Consider the following 16,816-nt stretch of genomic DNA (forward strand, 5'->3'; position numbering starts at 1 on the left):
TGTCTGCCAGCTCCTGTCACTCCTGAGATTATCTATTAAATCACAAAGGCCTTCTTCTCCCTTTCTTTCTCTCCCTTCCTCCATGGTCTCTTTCAGAAAAACTCAGTGCTACTTGAGAAGACTGGTGGGGGTAAACTGAGAAAAGTTTTTGAGAAGGATGTCAGCTCCACTGTTTAAAGAGAACAAAAACCCTCTAGAATGTTCTAGGAAACAATTTTGGTAAATTCAACCCTGACTACCTGGGCTGGATATGTAGCCCAACTGCTTAAGCTTCAAGTGTATTTAGGTCGTGTGGAGAAAAGGTTTCCAAAATTAAGAACATAGGTAATTTTGGGAAACTCACAAGTGGCATGACAGAGAATATATTTCTCTTTAAAGAAGATGATTAGATTGAGGTTTCAAGAGTCCAATGTTGTATTCAAACCCTTTTGATTCTTTCTCAGTTTGTAATATAAAAGTAATGTCTTAGGACACTCTGGGAATACAGTGCTCTCCACTCTAAAAACCAAAGGCACCAATTTCTGGCAGTCTTTCTGTTCTCTTGTTCCTGGAACATTATTTCTCACTTCTGATGCCTCACTCACCCCCAGGACCTATGTGGAAGTCACCAGCCTCGGATGGAGCAGAGCAACACATTTCCACTTGCCCCCCTCTGAAGTAGGGGCAACCCTGCTGTTTCTTCAGGTGGTTCTGAGCATGCTCTGTACAAGGCAGGGCTGGCATTTCTTTTTTTTTTTTAATTTTTATTTATTTATGATAGTCACACAGAGAGAGAGAGAGAGGCAGAGACATAGGCAGAAGGAGAAGCAGGCTCCATGCACTGGGAGCCCGACGTGGGATTCGATCCCGGGTCTCCAGGATCGCGCCCTGGGCCAAAGGCAGGCGCCAAACTGCTGCGCCACCCAGGGATCCCAGGGCTGGCATTTCTGAAGGCAAAGCTGCTTCTGCTGGAAGAGGCTCCTCCCTTTTCGGTAGGCCCTCACTTCTCAGTGTGGTCTGTCCACGAACCTACAGCATCAGCATCCCTGGCTTCTGGTTAGAAATGCCGAATTTCCAGCCCCACCCCAGACCTACTGAACATGCATTTTAACAAGATCCCCAGGTAATTATATGCACCTTAAAGTCTGAGAAGCAGGACTGTAAGTGACAAGGGAGTCCTGATGAAGAAACTCCTTTCATCTGCCGCTGTGTTCCCCTGGTGTACTTCCAGCTGTGTTCCATCCAAGGCAATGAGCTCTGTGCACCCACACGCAGGCTCCTGTGAGCTCTGCAAATGAGAACTGCATGTTTCCAGGCGTCTCTACCACCCCTTGTGCCAAAAGACAATCTTATTGTCTAGCTCTGCTTTCTGCTTCCCCTCATCTGCCTGTTGTGGGTTGCCGTGGTCATACTGAGGATGTCAAATAGAAGAAGACAAGAGCTAAAAGTGATCAGAAAATGGTTTCTGTGAATCCATGCTCCTGAGCTGCAGGAGGGGAGGCATATTGATTATGTCTAACCCATCACATCACCTTTCTTTTCCATCTTCTTAGGAGTTTTGCCCGAAAGGATCAGAGGATGAGTGGACTCCCTCTGCTCCTTCCTCCTGCTTGCTGTGACTCATCCACACCTCCACAGTCTTGTCTTGCTCATGCACCCAGGAACATGGACTTTCTCACCTTCACCCTTTCCTCGCCACTCCCAGCCTCATCCCCTTATCAAGTGATGTGTCCCCTCCTCACTGATGAAGTGCACATCAAAAACAGTGGCAGATTTACAGGTTAAGAGTGATTTAGTGGCATGCACTGCGGCCAAATTAATGCTGGCTATAATGTAGTTTACCTCATTAAACAATGCACACCAAGATCCTGTCTGTTGTAAAACAATTGGTCTCTGAAGCCCAGTATTCATCTTCCAGGGTTGCTGGGACATAATAAATGGGTAATATTCCAGTGATAATGGTAATGGAGTCACGGCTCAGAGCTAATATTATGGCAAAGTAGTAATTATTTCAACAGTAAACAAGGGGATGGTTGAGCTGCCGACAGAATTCAAGCCTATTGAAATGGTTCAGTTAATTTACTTGGAGTCCAGGCCTGGGACTGGCTGAGGGTAGGATGAAGTTTTTATCCTCTGCTCAAGTGTTCCAAATCTTTCTCTGCTCTTTGATTTCCTCTGGCTGTGGAGAGAGTGAGAAATTCCCTTGTTTCTACTTGCCCTGCTTCTGATTTATAGGGAATGACAGGGACAGTGGCTTTAGGCCTCTGCCCGAGGATTCCAGAAAGAGGGGATGGCAATGGATCCAGAGAGGATACCATAGCCTCCAATGGTGAGACTTTGTCAGGGAGAGCAAACGTTAACTTATGGGTTAGAAAACCAGGGACCTTTATATGACAGACTTCGGCAAATTCCTCGTTTTTGTGGGTGCTCTGGCCCAAAGGCAGAGAGAGCAGTGAGCTAATTCTCAGGACACAGTGCTTAACTTAGCCGTCTGCAGTTCTGGAAGCTCCGTGAAATCTGAAGGAAACACCAGGCTCACCACAGTTTCCTGAAATCCAAAAGGAAAACTCTGAGATCAGATCATACATCACGGGCCTGGGACGTCCCCATGTGACCAAAATCATCAGGGATGACGTTGTCTTTGGCCAGAGGTACAAAGTGGAGGGAGAAGGGGAAACCAAGGTGAGAAGCAGGAAGGGCAATATATCCAAGTGAGCAATTTTGTGGCTTCCTCATATGATGTGCCCAGGTTCTAGTAATTTACTGCTGAGTAACAAACCACCCCCAACGGATCCTCATAACAACAGTCATGCCACTTTGCCTGTGGAGCTGGAGTGGTCTGGGCTCAGCCAGGTGACCTCGCCATGGCTTTGTATGCAGCTGTGAGCCAGATGTTGACTGAGGTTGGGCCCTCTCCAGGTCTGCCCACCCCCACTCCTCCAGCTGGGCCTGGGGATCTGAGCTTCCCTTGCTTCTTGCTCTCTTGAGGTCTCCTCACACGGTCTCTCCATATGTCAACTTCAGGATAATTGTATTTCTCAGGTGGTGGCCGAAGGCTCCCCAGCTAGCATCCCATGAGAAACCGGGGAGAGCTTCATTGTCTTTTGTGACCTGAACACCAAAGTCCCGTAGCCCTGCTTCTGCTCTACCCCGCTGCACAGGAGGGAGTCATGAAAGCAGCTCATTGTCCAGCGAAGGGGTTTCTACTGCAGCTGATGGACGGGCTCAATACCACTTATTAACACCAATATTGCCTTTCCTTAGTGGTAGTCTAGCTTCTCTGATTTTGATTCAAACCTTTTCCATTGCTCTGTCCATCCCATGGTTAACTCATGTATAGATAGGTCTGGCCATCATCTCTTCATTGTAACATGAGTAATCATTACGGCCTTTGATTAAATGTCTTTTATGCCTAGAGTTGACATAGAATAGTCATGCATTCCTACTTTCAGCAATATATATTATTACCAACTTATGAACGAGGAAACTGACCGAAGCAGATGAAACAGAGGCCCTAAGATCCGAACACAGGTCTGTTTGATTCCAAAGTCTAAGCTTTCCACCGTGCTGTTTCCCTTCGTGCAAAACTAGTTTCTATAGATACTCTAAGAGCTAATGAATAATAGCCACAGGAGTCACTATTGTGTGCCTTTGGAAAACTTCCCTAACCTTTCTGAGGTTTTAACATTCTTTTCCGTAAAATGGAGACTCTAGGGTACCTATCGCATCGGGCTGTTATGAAGATTAAATGTGATTGGAGGTGTTGAGGATTCTGCACAGAGCTTGGCAAGAAATACATTCCCAAGTATGGTTACTAAATGATGCTTTTTAATAACCTCAAAGAGAGCAAATCATTCTTCAAGCATAGCCTGTATTTTGTAAACAGTCATTTGGAATTGAATGATAAGATGTTTTATATATATATATATATATAGATATATATATATATATATATTGTTTTATATATATATATAATGAATTTGATGGATCTATATAATACATACAACCATTTATATATGTATGTATAAATATCTACATATACAAATATTTTTTAAAGATTTTATTTATTTATTCATGAGTATACACAGAGAGGAGAAAGAGAGAGGCAGAGACACAGGCAGAGGGAGAAGCAGGCTTCACCCAGGGAGCCTGACGTGGGACTCGATCCAGGGTCTCCAGGATCACACCCTGGGCTGCAGGCGGCACTAAACTGCTGAGCCACCGGGGCTGCCCCATATACAAATATTTGATGAAAGGGTATATGTATTCCTATTTTTAAAAGATTTATAATTTATTTGTGTGTGTGTGTGTGTGTGTGTGAGAGAGAGAGAGAGAGAGAGAGAGTAGGAGCAGGAGGGAGGGTCAGAGGGGGAGGGAGAAGCAGATTCCCCGCTGAGCAAGGAGTCTGATGCAGGGCTTGATCCCAGGACCCCAAGATCATGACCTGAGCTGAAGGCAGATGCCCACCAGACTTAGCTACCCAGGAGCCCCTGAGTGTACTCCTAGTTTTTAAAGCAACTCTTCCATGAAAGGAATTTCAAAGATTCCCAGCATTGCTGATGACTGAGGTTATGAGGAAGTACTAAGTTTGGTGCTTGTCAACAATACCCTATTGTTCAAAGAGACCATATATGCAAAGGTGAACATTAATTAGTTGCAAGCTTTTCCAGGGGGTTCACTTCTAAAAGCCCTAATGATCATCAGCATCATATGGCCCTGATCATCAGCAGGCCCATATATCATTTTGTGGAACTATCTTGGAAAACACATAGGACACTTGATTCAGTCTACTGTTTAACCACTGATTTTCCAGGTGGGGACAGCCTCTGAGTCCCATGTGTCTCAACATAAATTACCTCAGCTAACATGGAGGTAAACCACCAGGGACTCACAAAGGGAGAGGGAAAAAGAAAAAAAAATAAGACCAAAAATTAATTTTAATAGTTTTTCCTTCTATTCCAGTGTTACCCAAAGTACTAAATTATAATACTGCTAATTCTAAAACCTCATCACTTTTTTTTAAAAAGATTTTATTTATTTATCCATGAGAGACACAGGGAGGGAGAGAGAGGTAGAGACACAGGCAGAGGGAGAAGCAGGCTCCATGCCGGGAGCCCGACTTGGGACTTGATCCCAGGTCTCCAGCATCAGGCCCTGGGCTGAAGGCGGCACTAAACTGCTGAGCCACTGGGGCTGCCCATTCTCATCGCTTTTCAATCCAATGTCATTAGAATGCAGTTGGAAGAACAGTCTGGAGGCTAGAGATAAATGGGACCTAAGGACGCAGATGTGGACCAAACACACATGCGCACATGTGTATCCATACATATGCACATATGCACAGTGAACAATTATAGCTTGATATGTGTTTGATAACAGGCTCCACCTCCCACTGATGCAGATTGGAGGACTCTAGCATTTTTCATCTCCCCAGAGTCTGAAGGTGATTCTAATGGTATTTACCGAAGATGGAAGCAGAGATGACCATCTACCTTTGTATCAGAAAACCCATTTGGGCTGCCTTTAGAATCTGAGCTTTGTTCCAGAATGTATCCCTTGGTAACACTTAGGGAATATCATGACTCTGACATCATCTGGAACAGTCTTAAGATCTCATGGAGCTCTAGGAGTCACAGCAAAAGGGGAAATAAGCCAATAGACCTTGGCTTTGTCCTATGGAGAGAATTATTAGTCTCAGATACAGCAATTTGCTGGTAGCAAATTATGGCTTCGCCTTCTTAATTCAATGTATTGTCTCTTCGAAGCATATTGTACTAGAATTGAAAATTGAAAATCTACTTCTAAAGGTTAAATTTATGATGATAAAAATTGTTGCAAACACATATTAAACATTTTGAAAAGTAGAAAAGTTAAGAAGAAGAATATAAATAACACCTGCACTTCCAACAGTTGGCAATAACCACTAATTAATTTTTTGAATAAAAACTGAGATTCACTTTGAAAGTGAGTGACAGGATTTCAAAGTACATCTCAATAGAAAATAAATCTCTTTGACAGAATGATCCTTTTTCTCATTGGTCAAATTATTATTATTATAATAATGTGTAAAATATTTTTGAAACTATGAAATCATAATGATGGGATTCTGAAAGACTATTCATCTCGGAGATGCCTGAGGAATTCAAAAGGAATGTAATAAATTGAGTAGAGCTCATATGACCGTGATCATCCAGGAAACATAAGACCTGTCTTGCCAAATAAACTCAGCGCTACAGGGGTTAGACAGAAATGGGAGAGGGGGGATAATGCTGGTGACCATCAAATGTGGATGTGAAACCAGAAGAGCTCGGGAGTCTGCAATTACTTGGGATGGTTGGAAGGTGCTGATTTAAATGCAAATGTGTTCCTCCTGGAAGATGGTGCCCATCATTAAAACTACTAGTGAAGGCAGGTTCTGATGTTAGCACAAAACACTATGTGAAAAAGAAAAGCGGGAACAGCATCTGAACAAACTTCCCTGAGGGTAAAACTGGAATCAACAGCAGGCCAGTGAGCATGTTTTAAGCTAACGAGATCAAAGATCCAGGGCTAGGGTTTATTTTCATGATCCATCCACCCCCTACCTTACCCCCAAACAAAAGCAACCCCAAAAAAAGACAAAGTGGGAAGAGCGTAGAATGGTGTGAAAAACAGAAGTACTCCTCTGGGGCCCGACAAATGAGTACCTCATGATAGAGGAAGTCAAAACAGAGCTCTCGCAAGTAGAGCACTGCAGCTGTGAGCCGGAGAGGCGTCCTTGAGGAATGGCTTGGGGCCATGCTCTGACGGGCCACCCTTAGGAGCACTGTTTTGAACATGGATGAGAAGGATCCTAATTGCAAGGTCACGGAATTACAAGAAAGAGAACCAGGGAAGGGGATAGGTATAAAAATAAGAATTTTGATAGCAGTGATCAGAACTGTCAAGAGCAGGTCTTCGTGTAGCACAGATATTGGGAAACTTCTTCTCTATAAAGACTAGATGATAAATATTCCAGGCTCTGTAGGACATATGGTGTAGTTTCAAGTACTCGAGTCTGACACTGCAAGACAAAAGCCGCTGTAAACGAATGGGTATGGCTGTGTTCTCTTAAAACTTTGTCTCATGTTCCCATAAAGCATTTTAATTTCAAATAATTTGCACATGTCATGAAGTATTATTTTTCTCTAGCTATTCTCCAACCATTTAAAAGTGGAAAATTGTTTCTGAACTCACAGGCTCTTCAAAAGCAGGTAGCAGGTTGGAGGTCAGATGTGGCCTGTTGGTCACAGGCTGCAGATCTCTGGTGTCATGAAATAGGGCAAGAAGAACCAGCGCTGGCTCGGAGGTCCTGACTCCTTCAGAAGTCAGAGACCCTGGACTGATTCTAAAACTAGCACAGATCCAACTCTGCCTTTTGGCCTGTGATCTCCCTTTTGGTTTCTGGCCTGCACACTCGTGTCCTGTTATCCTGCTCTTTTTAAGCAGATTCAACTCCCCTCACTCACTTGGGCTACATTCCATGTAGCACTGGTAAAATGCTTAGGTGGACATTCAAATTAATTATGCTGCATAAATAAATATAAGATTTACCAAATGATAATTGCTGCTGTTATACCAACAGTCATAATCAAGGGTTACGACACTTGCTTTTTGAGTTTATGTTGCAAAAAAGTGAAAACATCCTTGTCTTAGAAAACTGCTCTGTACTGGGATTCCGGCTCTCCTCCCTGCCTTCTTGACTTGCTTGGCATTGCTTGGAGGCTCTGCATGATTAACACAGAACCTTAAAGAAGGACCATGCACGTGATGTTTTCGTGTTTAGGGAGCACCTGTGATGGAGGACTGCTAATCTCGTGTTGTGATCCCATCTCACAGATGAGGCACCAGTTCACTGAGGTTAACTGGCTTGTTGAAGGCTACTCCCTTCCTAATTGGCAGAACAAGAGAGTCAAATCAAGTGTCCTGACAACAGTGGCCTTCCCTTTACAGTATTCCCTGCTACCTCCTCTCATCTGTGACCCCAGGATGCCAGGTGGCATCTGTGTGTTGCAGGTTCTCCTTTCCCGGATATAGACTGGAGGCAACCAAGCTCCATTAGTGAAGATACATGCTGGGTGGAAGGGCCCGGATGTCTGTTGCTTTTCACTCGACCTGTAGCCTTTATCCGAGTTTCACCAAGGGATGTTGGATGATCAGTTGCCAGCCTCCCAACACACTCTACTCTCTTTTCTCCTTTACTTTCCCCCTCCTGTTTCCCAATGTGGTGTATATCATCAGATGGTGAAATAACTTGCATTGCCCTCCCCACCCCCCAGCACTTGGCAAGCACCTCCTTCCCTTATTCGCGCTGTGGGAAGTTTATAGTCAATATGAATTGTAATAGCTCCAAAGGGCTGTGTTCTCAGTGCTCTCCAGCTGGAGAACCCTCCCAGGCAAGACACGGGGAGAGTGACAACAACTCAATGTGAAGTTTTTAATTCCCTTTTGTATCTGACTTGGATCTTGAAAGGAACACTGCTGTGACCCTCCTGGCTCTCTCACTTTGCCTTCAACTCACTCAGCAGCCATGGCACTCAGGGAGGGCAGCAGACGGGTCCTCTCCCACTAGGCTGCCCTATCGATTAGCTAGGCAGAGAAAAGGGTTTTCATTTTTAAAGGCACATGGAAACATCCTCAAAGCCAATGTTTAATTTAAGTATCACATGAGGAGAGCAGCAAAGCATCTCGATGTTATCAAGCCCCATGGACAGCATCACATCTAATTCCAAGTTACTATTCCTGGAAGTGGGAGTTGAGAAGACTTTATGTCTCACCTCATGTCCCTGATGAGAGACAGGTATCCCAGCTGATGGCTGCATGCACTTCACTTACGTGGCTAGAACACTGCTTACCAGAGATGAGGAGGGCACATCCCGCCTCAAGACTGGACCGTTATATACCAGATAAATTGTTTTTTTTTTTTTTTTAGGCTAGAAATAGCCTTTTCTATTTGTGCTTTTGTTTATTAAACCTAGGACACAGTATTATTATTTTTGGTTAAACTTCAGTTACTTTCTGCTATTTTAATGGAACTTCCATTTCTCCCCAAATCCGATGCTGCTAATTATGAACGTTTTCTTTTACAGGTGAAAGAAAGGATGGTGCAAAGCCAATGGGCAGTCAGGTATTCACCATCTCTGCTCAACAGGCATTTGTTAGGAACCGGGAGTTTCCACTGGGAATCTTAGAAGCAGCTGGAGGTTTGACTCAAGGGGAAACTGAGGCTCTGGAGAAGATTGTCAAAAGGAAATGATAACCTGTGTACCAAGAGTTCATCTAAAAATAGTATGGGCCAAACTCTAGTGGATGAACCGAGGTATTGTGGAAAGGCACAAAAATTGGACAGCCACATTTGACTTGTAACATATGACCTTTGACACATTATTCAAGTATTAGGAAAACCCTGTCAATTTTTAAAAATAAGATAAGATGCTACCTGTCAATGGCAGACATAATAAGACACTAATGCTCACTGACAGCACCACCTTTGATGAGACATACATTTATTGAGACTTCATTTTATCCCAGGCACAGGGCATGTACTCACATCCATTGTCACACGTATCCTTACAACAAGCCCAGGTACACATCCCATCATGATCCTCACTCTACAGATAAGATGCTTAAGGCTCAGAGAGGGTGGGCAATGTGGCCAAGGGGGCTATGCTTCGCGAGTCATATAATAAAAACTCAAGTCTTGAAAGTTCACCATGTCATGCCTCTGATGATGCTCAGGTGGTTTCTGGAACCCAGCCCATGCCCATGAAAGAGACAACATGCCAGTATCTGCAGATGGATCCAGAAGGCAAAGTTCACTTTCAAGCTCTACCCCATACTAGCTACCTGACCTTCAGCAAACTATTTAACAGTCTTGTCACTCGTCAAATATATATATAATAATAGCAGCTAAACTCATAGGGTAGTTCCAAAGATTAGAGGAGTTGATATAGGTAAAATGTTAGCACATTAAAAAGAACGTTATAAGCCTCTGCTACTATTGTTTTTTTGTTTTTTTGTTTTGTTTTTTTTTCGCCTTTATTAACCTTAGTGTCATCCTCCACTCAGTATATCTCCCTCCAATCTCCTCGTACTCAAATGAGAAGATTCATCAAATCTTAGGCCTGAGCTCCTTCGGCCTTAGAAGCTGTACTTTCTCAGAGGCCAGCTTCTAAGTAACTTATTTATGTTTAATTGTCATTTTCTGAAGATCAGCATAGACATAGAGCTGTAATTAACCTTTTATTGGGATTCTTCCACAGGTTAAATGACTTGCTCAAAGTAGCAGAGAGTCAATGGCAGCAGTTGGAATGGAATGAAGGCTGCTGCTCTTCCGCCTAGATTGTGATAGATGAAAGTAGCTACCATTAATAGTGGAGTTATTAGGCATAAAATAAGGAGGGCAAAAGAGGACAAATGGCTACCTGAATGACATTGCAAGGCCTACCTTTTATTCCTTCTATCACTATTATGTTGACTGTGAGCAATTATGTGCTGTAGGTGGTTTGGTGATAGCCCAGAGTTAGGGCTATATCACACCGTCCACAGGGTCTGTTATGCACCAGGGCAGGACAAAGCCCTCGATTCTGAATCAGTGGTGGCCATGTATTCAGGCCTTGTCTGTCACACAGTCTAAGAGCCATTTCCTGGAAGATCATAGGGCTTTTTTCCAACCTGGATTTTCTCATCTGTCAAATAAAGCTAATAGCAATACTAACCTCTTATGGTTGTTAGAGAATCAAATGAAAAGATTTTAAAATTTAAAAATGGCATAAAAATAGAAACTATTTGAATTCTAGCAAAAAAAAAAAAAGATGATCTAAGTTAGCATGTCCTTTGGTGAATGGGTTGATTCATCTTGGTTTTTGCTATAGATTAAAAAATAGGACACCCAGTAAGCAGGAGAGCTATGGGTTCGGGGTGGAGCCTCTGTAACCCACCTGCCTGGTTACATCTTGTCCAACCCTATAGTAGTGTACGTCTTTGAGCAGGTTACCTATGTGAGCTCTCTGGGTCTCAGTCTCTTGAACTATAAAAGAACAGTAATAACACCTACGTCACAAGTTTGTCAAGAAAATTTAAGAGTTTATGCATGTGAAATGGTTATAATAGTGCCTGGAACATAGACAACTACTTTAAAAATTTTGGTTATCATGATGATGATGATGATGATGATGATGATGATGATCCCTCTTTCAGTCTTCTTTCCATATGGTTAGAATCTAACCATTTTAGACTGCTGCTATTTCTCTAATTACTGCCACTTGCATTTTTAGGCACAGAAACACTAGCTCCTAGCCTAAGAATCCAGGCTTGCTGAGATCCTAGGGTCCTTTACTGCTGTCTGCATTATAACAATGAAGTAGGGCTCTCATCAAGAGGTTCTTATAACCATGACAACATGAGCAGCACCACTCTACTGAGGATGTCATTGCCATGACAACACCTGAGTGACCAAAATCAAGAGGCCTAGAAAAGTGCTGTGATAAAGAGAGAAAACATCAACACAGAGGAATGTGGCCGTTTAAGAGAAGAACAAGGACTGGCCAGTGTGGACGCTTGGCAGTGAAGCCAAAGAAAGCAAAATTATGTTGATGTAAACATTGTGGTCGCATTCATTAAGTTGCCCTTGATTTTCAAGGGCCAAGGGTTCTGGTTGGAAACAGAGATGCAAAGACAGATGGAACCACTTCTTTCCAACTCTTCCATGGATTTCACAATGTGCCATAACAATCAAGGGCCTTTTTCCCCTCTCAAAGGGAAGAAATGCCTCTAGGGTAATGTGGGCAATGAGAAGGAGTTTGTTAGGACTGTGAGGGAGAAATACTTTGAAGAGTTCTCAGGAACTTACTTGTAGGATTAGGTGGAGAAGATGTCACTACCTGTCACTGCTGGTACTTTTTTCCAGGTTGGTGAACTCTCTCCCATCTCCAACCTTAGTCCAGATTAAGCACAGATTATCTGCTCCCTCTACTCTGTCTGACCTAAACTCAGCAACACTGAGGCAGCAGAGATGTTTACATAATTTCCAGGGCATACATCTGCAGAGAACTAAAATATTTTCCCCAGACGGCTGTCTCCCCCAGAATAGAACTTGGGTTGTGTTTGTCAGCTCTTCCAGGGTACTTAGTTGGCCATCCTAACCCATCCCCTTTGGAGCTTCCTGGAAGGGTTTCACCTGGATAATCCTCTGTGGCCAAAGGGGTGTCTGCCCAAGGCTAACTGGGTTCCTGTTCTGGTGGTGAGGAATAGATGAATTCAAATACTCTGTTCTAGTTGAGTATCTGGTCATGGAAGGGCAAATATTGAGGACTTTGAGAACTTCTTCCCTGGTCTCTAAGGGGGGGGGGTTGATAAATAAGCAGATATCATCCTTGATGCTCCTTGTCGTGGGCTCTTTCACACTCCAAGCAATGTTTCCCATAAGTGCTTTAGCTGCCAATGTTCAGTGGGATCTCCACTGGACTTGGCAGCAGAGTCTCATCTCCAGACAATGTTCCTTAGTGTCAGAGACAGTCAGTTGCTTTAGCAATGTGGAGACTTTGGTTTTGAATTCCCAGATCACTCAAAAGCCACATAGAGAAATTTTGGGATCACTCAAAGTGTATAGGTTGCTCCATAAGCACAGACCAGTCTTAGCTAATTCTTTCTTTTATTTCACCCAAAGAGGAGGGACAGTTGAGATCCCTAACACAAGTATAGCTGACCCTTGGACAACATGGGGATCAGGGGTGCTGAGACTTTGTGCAGTTGAAAGTCTACATATCAACCTTGAGCCCCCAAAACCTACCTACTAATAGCCTGTCAACCGGAAGCCTTACCAATGACATAAACAGTCAGTTAACATGTATTTTGTACGTTACATGTATTTGATGCCGTATTCTTTTAATAAAGGAAGCTACAGAAAGGAAAATATTATTAAGAAGACAGTAAGGAAGAGAAAATACATTTACAGTGCTATACTGTATTTATAAAAAAAAGAAAAGTTCTCATCTAAGTGGACCCAGGCAGTCCAAATTCATGCTGTTCAAGGACCACTATGATTACACAGCAATAATAGCCAAGAGATGGCCAAGGAAAGCCAGGCTGCAGACTGGACTTTGGGAAAATATCCTTCTTTACCCTCACACTCCCCTCCAAAAACTAACCCTACATCATGCCATATTTTATAGCAAAACTTCTCAAGGACTTTATTACCCTTTCCATCCATCCAACTCACTCTCTCCCCTTCCAATCAATCTTGCCCCATATCTTCTGGCACCAGAACCATTGTCACCAGCCAGGGTCTCATGCAAGTACATTTCACCAATTCTGAGCTCCCCATCTCCCTTGTCTTCCAAGGGACACGCAAGGATCACTCTCCCCTTTTAGGAAGCATCCTCTTCCTTATCTTTCAGATTACCTTTGTCACTCTCTGGCTGCTGCCTCACCACTATCTGTGCTGGCTCATTCTCTTGTCTTGGCACCCCAGTATGGGAATGCCCCAAGGCCCAGGCCACAAAACTATCCTATAACCATATAACCATCCTCACCTTGTAGGAGGTGATAGCTTGCCTTACAGGGCTGAATGCCATGAGGATGCTACTAATCCCCACATTTATTCCTCTAGCCCATGCACCCTCACATAGCCAGCTCTCTGCTAGCATCGTCACTTGTGAACCTTAGGTTCCAAGCTCCTGTTTCCACCTACAAATCTGCTCCTCTTGGAGTTCTTGGCAGCAGAAAATGGTATCGCTAGTCGCCAATGGCACCGGCTACAAATCTCAGTCACCCTTGATTCTTACCTCGGCCTCACAACTCCCATGTTTACTCAGTGAATCTTGGCAGCTTTAATTCAGAATATATTCCACATTGAACATGGTCTTACCACCTTCAACCCTACCACGACAGTTCACATCATTATCATTCCTTGAGGGACCAAAGCAGTATCTGAATTGGCATCCCAGTTGCTACCCTTACCTCACCTCTTGACCCCTGTCTTTTGCTTCAAGCAGTTAAAATGACCCTTGAACAACATGTATTCAATCATTTCACTCTGTTGCTTAAAACTGGTCAGTATTTGTGATGCAAATACATTCCAAAATTTTAACATGGTTTTCCAGGAGCTACATGATCTGACCCTTGTCTCTCTTTAATCACATACTAGGTCACTTCTTTGTGTCCACATTCTTATGGTTTTTCATACACACTAAGCATGTTCTGGACACGTGGTCTTGGTATTTGCAGATATCTTTGCTTGGAATACTCTCTCTTGATACATCCCATCCATGGGTTCACTTCCCTTGGGCCTCTAGGTATCTGTCAAGGCTGCTCCTGATACTCTAAAGTAGTACCACTCACCCTTCTCTATCGCATCTCTGGGTAAATGTGTCCTTTTCTTCCACAAAACAATCTTTCCCTGACACTAGGTGGCATATTTATTTATCAAATATTACCTTTACTTCCTTGTCGCAGCTCCACAAGGCAGAGTTGTTTTTTTTTTTTTTTTTTTAGGCAGAGACTTTGGATGCTGTGTTCACCACACAGTCAGAAGGACCTAGACATGCACTCTTGTGCTTTAGGTACTCAATAAATATCTGTTGAATAAAAGATGATCCTTTCTATTTATTATAACTCTGCTGTACTCTATCATTTCTGTTCAATCTAATAAATCTTGATTCTTTAAAAAAATAAATAAATAAGTCTGGAGTTGTCATGATCATTTTTGGAGAAAAGGGAGCTAGCCTACATGGATCAATGGACAAAAATAAATCAGACACCAGCTAGTTCCTAACACCTTACCTATTGCCACATAGGAGAAAAGCCAGATAGATAATTAGCCTTAATCCCTCAAAACAGGCAGTAAGGAGACCATTCTAGGTACCTAGGAGTTCTTGTCAACATAGTCTCTGCCTGCACTCTCACCTCACACTGACCCTATTACCAGCTTCTGGCAATTGGCCCGGCTACATATCTCTTAATTCTATACACTCCCCTCCTCTCCTACTATCTCATGATCTCTGACCTTGACCTTTTAATGGCCTTGAAAAAGTGAGTCCCCTTGCTCTGGGTCATAAAGAAAGGCTTGACCTTGCCAAAAGCTACCATTGTCACTACCTCACCTTAAGGTTTAGGAAGAAAAGAGATTCCTAACCCTTACCACAGGCACAGGCTGCAGCTGAAATCTGCAAAATGCAGTTTTACTGTCTTCCATTGGGAACAATTTAAATCCAACATGCCTCACTCCTGTCACTGCCCAGGTGACTCTGCAACCAGACCCTTCCCCCCATCACCAATGTCCTGCGGCTCTTTCATCCCCCCTTCTCCCCGCCTTACATTCTGGGGAACACCACTCGGTACCTAAGCGAGACCCTCTGTCTGGCCCTCAGCCCCCAGGCTGACCACTACCTGAACTGCCTTAAGTAATGAAAGTCCAGCTACTTCCTGAGGGCAACACATCCTCTGTGGCTCTCTCAAGAAATTGCTGGATTGTTTGTTTTGGCATCTGGAGGTTGGGGTGATGGTCCTTTCACTCCTCAAGATCACCTGGAGACCATTCCTCTTTCACATTTTTATTGAAAACCCTTTCAAAGCTTTTTCCCTCTGGCAATGTTGCAGCTACCTGTCCTTGCTGCCAATGACTGATGTCCTGAACTCCTCATGACTCTTTGAGGGCTTTCACATGGCTCACAGACCTACTTGTCACTAACCTCAGCCATCATTGGCTATGACTTCAACATCCCTTTGATGATTTGTCAGACACCTGCACTGTCAGCTTCCGGGACCCCTCTTCTCCATGGACCTTCCCTTCTGTCTCACCATATTCTAGCACTGTGATTGGCCTGATCATGCTATTCTCCAGAACCTGTAATCACTAATTAAGGAACCAGCTTGTAACTTTCCAGCATGCTCCACTCTTCATAGTGTAAGTCCATGCTGACTTGATTCACCCATTCCTTGAACAAGTAATTCCTGAATGTCTGTAATTTGACAGGCACATGCTAACCATTGGTGTACACAACATTAAACAAGAAAGAGCATGTTCCTTCCCCTCATAAAGCTTATAATCCATTAAGAAGAAGGTAGGCAGTGCATAAATCTGATGCCCCATGGGCTCCTTGATGACCCTGACCCTGGCAGCTGTGTCCTGATTCAGGGCCTTTGTATTCACCACTAGCCCTGCCAAGAACGTTCCTTCTGGGGTTAGTCCAGTGTCTTCCCACAACCCTCATGGGCTGTGTTCTTAATGACTCCATCCCTGTCTGTTTTTTTTTTTTTATAACAATTTTTTTTAAATTTTTATTTATTTATGATAGTCACACAGAGAGAGAGAGAGAGGCAGAGACATAGGCAGAGGGAGAAGCAGGCTCCATGCACCGGGAGCCCGACGTGGGATTCGATCCTGGGTCTCCAGGATCACGCCCTAGGCCAAAGGCAGGCGCTAAACCGCTGCACCTCCCAGGGATCCCATCCATCCCTGTCTGTTTAAGATTACAACACCCACATAAGCTTAAACCATGCAAAATAATCTTAAGTCGTTAATGACAAAAATATGATTTTCTTTGAATATTTAAAAACTTTTCGGATCCCTGGGTGGTGCAGCGGTTTGGCGCCTGCCTTTGGCCGAGGGCGCGATCCTGGAGACCCGGGATCGAATCCCACATCGGGCTCCCGGTGCATGGAGCCTGCTTCTCTCTCTGCCTGTGTCTCAGCCTCTCTCCTCTCTCTGTGTGACTATCATAAATAAATAAAAAAAAATTAAAAAAAAAACTTTTGCCATAACATTAAAAATCTTAACATTGGCTAAAAGTGAATAGGAAAAAAAATAAATAAATAAAAG

The 16,816-nt window shown here is 43.5% G+C and overlaps 1 protein-coding gene and 1 long non-coding RNA gene across 8 annotated transcripts in view; both read right to left on the reverse strand.

Annotated features, from left to right (window-relative positions):
• Nucleotides 1–16,816, reverse strand: part of NTM (neurotrimin) — a 940,510-nt gene that overhangs the window by 88,102 nt on the left and 835,592 nt on the right. The window lies entirely within an intron of this gene.
• On the reverse strand, nt 702–5,514 carry LOC112671048 (uncharacterized). Its single transcript, XR_004815951.2, has 5 exons — nt 5,443–5,514; nt 2,364–2,527; nt 2,063–2,158; nt 1,117–1,267; nt 702–1,008 (listed from the first exon to the last, which is right to left on the reverse strand). It is a non-coding gene; the product is annotated as an uncharacterized LOC112671048 (long non-coding RNA).

This window comes from Canis lupus, chromosome 5, assembly GCF_003254725.2.
Source record: "Canis lupus dingo isolate Sandy chromosome 5, ASM325472v2, whole genome shotgun sequence".
Lineage (NCBI taxonomy): Eukaryota > Metazoa > Chordata > Mammalia > Carnivora > Canidae > Canis > Canis lupus.